Source organism: Periplaneta americana, chromosome 6, assembly GCF_040183065.1.
Source record: "Periplaneta americana isolate PAMFEO1 chromosome 6, P.americana_PAMFEO1_priV1, whole genome shotgun sequence".
NCBI lineage: Eukaryota > Metazoa > Arthropoda > Insecta > Blattodea > Blattidae > Periplaneta > Periplaneta americana.
The window spans coordinates 31466986-31474094 of record NC_091122.1 but is presented as its reverse complement, the minus strand read 5'-3'; the positions used below and the strand labels follow the sequence as shown (position 1 = coordinate 31474094).

General features: G+C 36.4%; 1 non-coding gene across 1 annotated transcript; it reads left to right on the top strand.

Annotated features, from left to right (window-relative positions):
- The first annotated feature begins 1285 nt into the window (after positions 1-1285).
- Positions 1286-1369, top strand: TRNAL-CAG (transfer RNA leucine (anticodon CAG)). Its single transcript has one exon. It is a non-coding gene; the product is annotated as a tRNA-Leu (tRNA).
- Positions 1370-7109: the final 5740 nt, after the last annotated feature.

Below are 7109 nucleotides of genomic sequence, written 5' to 3'. Positions count from 1 at the left end.
AACTAGGAAAGTGTCTAATATCAACTTGCGCTAACTTTCCCCGAAACTTGTGAATTATTGATTGCTTTATATTACACTATTATAGTACAACAGACATCTAATATTTATTTGTACAGACTAAAAAAACAAAATTTTGTGCCCCCTAATTTTACTAAGTTCCAGATACAATGCATTGCGCTTGTGCAGTGAACAAGGGAGCCTAAATGTATGCTATTTCTGGACAATCTTGCGAAGCTTGTTGCCTATATACAGTAGGACTACTACCATTTACAATTCCATATAAATGTACATAATAATTTGCATGATAACTCTTGCTTAAATCTAAAACTTTTGAATTTATAATAATTATTTAAGAATACTTATTTATTTACTTATTTATTTATTTATTTATTTATGTACTTATATACCTATTTATTTAGTTATTTACTTATTTGCTTGTTTATTTATTTATTTATCTGTCTATTTATTTACTTATTTATTTGTCTATTTATTTATTTATTGTTCTTCAACCCATTCATTGTTGACAAGTAACTCATCTGTTAGCACAACCATAAAGCATCTAATAGATGCTATAGAGTTACCAACAACGAAAAAAAAAAAACATTCCTTACATCACTAATGGTTTTTTAGATCACAGTATTGTCTAAGACGAGGCATTTATAGTTATTTATGTATAGACCTGTCTTCGGACAGTTCACTAAACAACAACATAATGCATATAATGTTTTTTTTTTTTTCCACTCCCACATTTTACGTAATAAAAATATAATTGTTCATTTCACATGATTTACTATCAGAAGTGTTCGAAGGGTCGTCGAGTTTTGAGTATTTTTTGTTTATTACTATGCGACTATTGAAACATATTTTCACTTACTTGCCTAGAGAAGTAATATGACTTAAGTCCCATCGTCACTAGCAACGAACAATATCGTCCCATTTACTTCTCTAACAACAAGATAATAATAGCATACTTCCGACAGTGGGAATGGAAAAAGGATATTATCATTTATTATTATTATTTCTCCCATTTACGCAACTTAGTAAACTCGTAAGTACGCTACGGACACATCAGAATGAGATATAACTGTAAAATCATTAGATAATCTATAGTATAACTTATTCTATACTATATTAGTTAATGTTCATCTTAATAGTATAATTTTCGTGTCACTTTTGGGTCTGAAAAATATAATAAAATGGTAAAAGCCATAATTTATTAAGCATTTCTGGGACATACAGAAGTTCATACAAATGTATACCATTGCGTACAACAGACAGCATCGTTGTCAGGATGGCCGAGCGGTCTAAGGCGCTGCGTTCAGGTCGCAGTCCACTTCTGTGGGCGTGGGTTCGAATCCCACTTCTGACAAACTTTTTTTTATTAACAATTCAGTATCAGTTCATGTCATCTTTCCGATAAATTTCAATAGTTTCAATATCTGTACTGTATTTCTTTGTTATTATGTTCCTGTCACTAATGCCTTTTGACATTTCCATTTGGTCTAGTACAGACAAATTAAATTAATTACGTCCATATTTGGTGTTGCTACCAAGCCTAATCTGTGTCGATACACTCATAATAGCAACATGTGTAAATTAATTGAAACGAAACTAACAGAGACATCAATTTGAACTTACCACCACACTCGCGCTCTGTAATTCAGTGCGGTTTGGCAATAGATGTGATATCAGTACATTAGTCAATTTGTTTCATTGCTTCCACATGTTATCAAAACACAGGACCACTTATAATAATGAGCGGAAAATAAACCAGAATGCAATTAATTCTGCGGGCGTATAATGCATGAAGCACTCCAGTTCGTTATGGCGTCTCTTGATACACCCCATATGAGACAAACCGCTTTTATAGATATTTATTTTTACATACAGTGGTTGCATATTTGTCAGTTTTACTATACTACATTAACAAAATGTAACATTGACGAGTATTTCGTTATATTCACGCATTGAACATTCATGGGGAAGCTCATATTGTCATTAGCACCATTCCCATATTTCTTCATATCTCACTACTATCCTAATGAGCTGTACAGACGTCAGCGGAAAACCAATACGTCACATAATGTTCCTTGTCCAACCAAATTAATGGAATTCCTAAAGTCTAAACTCGAAACAACTGTCGTACCCAGGTCTTGACCAATCACAAATAAAGATTTCACTTATGCTACAACATATGTAATATAGTGGTGGTGGTGGTAGCAATAGTTTACAAGTAGTGGAGTGAATAGAAACGATTTACTGATAGTGGTGGTATTAGTAAAAACAGTTTGCGATAGTAATAGCAGTAATAACTAAGTGGTAGGAGTAGGCTAGTAATAGTAGAATTAGTTTCCTCGGTGTGGTGGTAGTAGTAAAAATAGTTTAGTGGTATTGGTTGCGTTAGTAGAAATAGTTTAGTGATATTGGTGACAGTAGTAAAAATAGTTTAGTGGTGTTGGTGTTAATAGTAGAAGTATGTAGTTGTACACCTTAACTAATATAAATGTTGACAATACAAATAAATCTATAAATCTAACAGTAGAAGTAGTTCAGTGGTATTGATAGCGGCAGGAGTAATAGTTTAGTGGTATTGGTGGTGGCAGAAGTAATAGTGTGGTGGTAGTGGTGGTGGCAGAAGTAATAGTTCAGTGGTAGTGGTGGCGACAGTAGATATAGTTTAGGGGTAGTGGTGGCGACAGTAGTAATAGTTTAGTGGTAGTGGTGGTAGCAGTAGTAATAGTTTAGTGGCATTGGTAGCGGCAGTAGTAATAGTTTAGTGGTAATGGTGGCGGCAGTAGTAATAGTTAAGTGGTAGTGGTGGCGACAGTAGTAATAGTTTAGTGGTAGTGGTGGTGGCAGTAGTAATAGTTTAGTGGTAGTGGTGGCGACAGTAGTAATAGTTTAGGGGTAGTGGTGGCGACAGTAGTAATAGTTTAGTGGTAGTGGTGGCGACAGTAGTAATAGTTTAGTGGTAGTGGTGGCGGCAGTAGTAATAGTTTAGTGGTAGTGGTGGCGACAGTAGTAATAGTTTAGTGGTAGTGGTGGCGGCAGTAGTAATAGTTTAGTAGTAGTGGTGGCGACAGTAGTAATAGTTTAGTGGTAGTGGTGGCGGCAGTAGTAATAGTTTATTGGTAGTGGTGGCGACAGTAGTAATAGTTTATTGGTAGTGGTGGTGGCAGTAGTAATAGTTTAGTGGTAGTGGTGGCGACAATAGTAATAGTTTAGTGGTAGTGGTGGTGGCAGTAGTAATAGTTTAGTGGTAGTGGTGGCGGCGGTAGTAATAGTTTAGTGGTAGTGGTGGCGACAGTAGTAATAGTTTAGTGGTAGTGGTGGTAGCAGTAGTAATAGTTTAGTGGCATTGGTAGCGACATTAGTAATAGTTTAGTGGTATTGGTAGCGGTAGTAGTAATAGTTTAGTGGTAGTGGTGGTAGCAGTAGTAATAGTTTAGTGGCATTGGTAGCGACAGTAGTAATAGTTTAGTGGCATTGGTAGCGGTAGTAGTAATAGTTTAGTGGTAGTGGTGGCGACGATAGTAATAGTTTAGGGGTAGTGGTGGCGACAGTAGTAATAGTTTAGTGGTAGTGGTGGCGACAGTAGTAATAGTTTAGTGGTAGTGGTGGCGACAGTAGTAATAGTTTAGTGGTAGTGGTGGGGGCAGAAGTAATAGTTTATTGGTAGTGGTGGTGGCAGTAGTAATAGTTTAGTGAATTGGTAGCGGCAGAAGTCATAGTTTAGTGGTAGTGGTGGTGGCAGTAGTAATAGTTTAGTGGTAGTGGTGGTGGCAGAAGTAATAGTTTAGTGGTAGTGGTGGCGACGATAGTAATAATTTAGGGGTAGTGGTGGCGACGGTAGTAATAGTTTAGTGGCAGTGGTGGCGACAGTAGTAATAGTTTAGTGGTAGTGGTGGCGACAGTAGTAATAGTTTAGTGGTAGTGGTGGGGGCAGAAGTAATAGTTTATTGGTAGTGGTGGTGGCAGTAGTAATAGTTAAGTGGTAGTGGTGGTGGCAGTAGTAATAGTTTAGTGGTAGTGGTGGCGACTGTAGTAATAGTTTAGTGGTAGTGGTGGTGGCAGTAGTAATAGTTTAGTGGTAGTGGTGGCGACTGTAGTAATAGTTAAGTGGTAGTGGTGGTGGCAGTAGTAATAGTTTAGTGGTAGTGGTGGCGACTGTAGTAATAGTTTAGTGGTAGTGGTGGTGGCAGTAGTAATAGTTTAATGATAGTAATAGCGGCAGTAATATTAGTTTGGAGGTATTGGTGGCAGTAGTAAAAATAGTTTATTGGTTGTGAAGGCAGAATTATAAACAATTTAGTGATAGTGGTAATAGTAGAAATAGTGATATTAGTAGTAATATTGGAAGTAGTTTAGTTGTAGTGGCAATAATTGAAATATTTTACGGATAGTGGTGATAGTAGTAGTTTTACTTAACAACACTTTCAGCAGCAGAATTTATTAATCGAAGTTGTACTTGGACGATAATTAGGCCTATGCCTGCAGACGTCTATCAGGGACATATTTCTTTTACATGCCTTAAATCTATAACATGGGACCACTTTACTTCCTTTCCCGAAGAAATCATGCTAGGGATTTTATCGCTCCTTAAAATTCATTGTCCTCAGCAGGATTTGAACCAGCGAACCTGAACCAATGGCGTAAAAGACAGGAATCAATATCCCCTGGGACTTTTCTTCAACCCACGGTCCGTTTAAGTTTCTTTAGAACATTTATCATGCATTGTAGTCATTAGACTTCAAATGTCAAGGCATTAAAAATGGATTTTAGACGCCTAAATGGGAATTACAAAGTAGCAAAATACATTAAAAATGACATATTGACCAGAAAGGTATAAATATATGACAGGATTATGACAGTCGTTAAAAGAATACAAACAGAACGCAGTATAAAATACGTTGTACATATGAGTATTATAAAAGAGTGTTGAATTTAAACTCTAAAATTACAATTGAAATTTAATAAGGCTTTGTTACAGAATACAATATAATACCTTCATAATACATCTGTTGAATAACACGAAACCTCTGCTACGTATTACCGATAAAGCTCTCACTTACAGGTTTTACACTTCGGGATTGCAAAAAAATAGGAACAATACGGCAATAACTAATATTAGACATGGCAATGAGATGTAACAGTGGTAAAACAACCTCACAAAAAGAATATAATAAAGTTATCCTTTAAAATCTCTTTTAAAAATATAAAAATGAATATATTTGTTTTATAAATCCATTCAGTTTACTGCAAAAACGCTGATATAAAAAATAATTGAAAGATACGATGTCTAACCAGCTCTTATATTTAGGTTGCCAGATTTTATTCGCAATTTCCGGGGACAGATATCGACGTAAAAATACTTTTAATATTTATATCAGATTGGCATTCACTTGTATTGTTTTTACACAGTTTAGAAAATTAAAATGCTGATACCCATTCTATTTGCAGATTAAAGCAGCATTTTTTTTTTTCTTTTTCAGAAGCGTAAATTTTTTAAGCAGCTCTTCTCTAGATACAAATTTTGCAGCAAACTCCTGACAGACCATGTTGAAGTTGGTAAAGAAGCATGACAGGAGCAGTTTCTAAACTCATTTTGAGATATGATTCATTTTAACGTAGCTCATAGTACCGGGTGTTTCAAAATGAATATCGGGATTTTAACGCTTTGTAGTATTTATTACATTTAACGTAAATTTTAAATAATACATGAAATGAAAGAGCAACTCAAACAGTTTTGCTACAAGTGCTCAATGTGAGCACCATTCGTCATACGACACACATCGAGTCGATAAGCGAGTTCTTCCCTAACCTTGATCAGTATGTCTAGAGTAATTGTTGCAACAACTGCTTCAATCCTCTGTCTTAAGTCTGGTAGGTCAGCTGGTAGCGGAGGTACATACACATGATCCTTTATGAATCCCCAAAGGTAAAAATCGCATGGCGTAAGATCTGGTGAACGTGGAGGCCAAGCGAAACAAGTTCTGTCGTTCGGCCAATCCAGCGGTTTAACCAATCGCGTACTTCCACACAGCCGTCGCTGGAATTGCTAATTCACGACTAGCCTTCCGAACAGATTTCTTGGGGCTACGCCTGAAAGACTTTCTAATTCGTTCAACGCGCTTTCTAACGGCAGACAGAGGAAACAGTACATGCGCGTACAAAACTGTTTGAGTTGCTCTTTCATTTCATGTATCATTTATAATTGTACGTTACTTACTTACATACGTACTTACTTACTTAGTTATTTACTTACTTAGTTACTTACTTACTGGCTTTTAAGGAACCCGGAGGTTCATTGCCGCGCTCACATAAGCCCGCCATCGGTCCCTATCCTGAGCAAGATTAATCCAGTCTCTACCATCATACCCCACCTCCCTCAAATCCATTTTAATATTATCTTCCCATCTACGTCTCGGCCTCCATAAAGGTCTTTTTCCCTCCGGCCTCCCAACTAACACTCTATATGCATTTCTGGATTCGCCCATACGTGCTATGCCCTGCCCATCTCAAACGTCTGGATTTAATGTTCCTAATTATGTCAGGTGAAGAATACAATGCGTGCAGTTCTGTGTTGTGTAACTTTCTCCAGTCTCCTGCAACTTCATCCCTCTTAGCCCCAAATATTTTCCTAAGCACCTCATTCTCAAACACCCTTAACCTAAGTTCCTCTCTCAAAGTGAGAGTCCAAGTTTCACAACCATAAAGAACAACCGGTTATATAACTGTTTTATCAATTCTAACTTTCAGATTTTTTGACAGCAGACTAGATGATAAAATCTTCTCTACCGAATAATAATAAGCATTTCCCATATTTATTCTGTCTTTAATTTCCTCCCGAGTATAATTTATATTTGTTACTGTTGCTCCAAGATATTTGAACTTCTCCACCTCTTCAAAAGATAAATTTCCAAATTTTATATTTCCATTTCGTACAATATTCCCGTCACGAGACATAATCATATAAGTTACTTTGTCTTTTCGGGATTTACTTCCAAACCTAACTCTTTACTTCCTTCCAGTAAAATTCCCGTGTTTTCCCTAATCGTCTGTGGATTTTCTCCTAACATATTCACGTCAACCGCATAGACAAGCAGCTG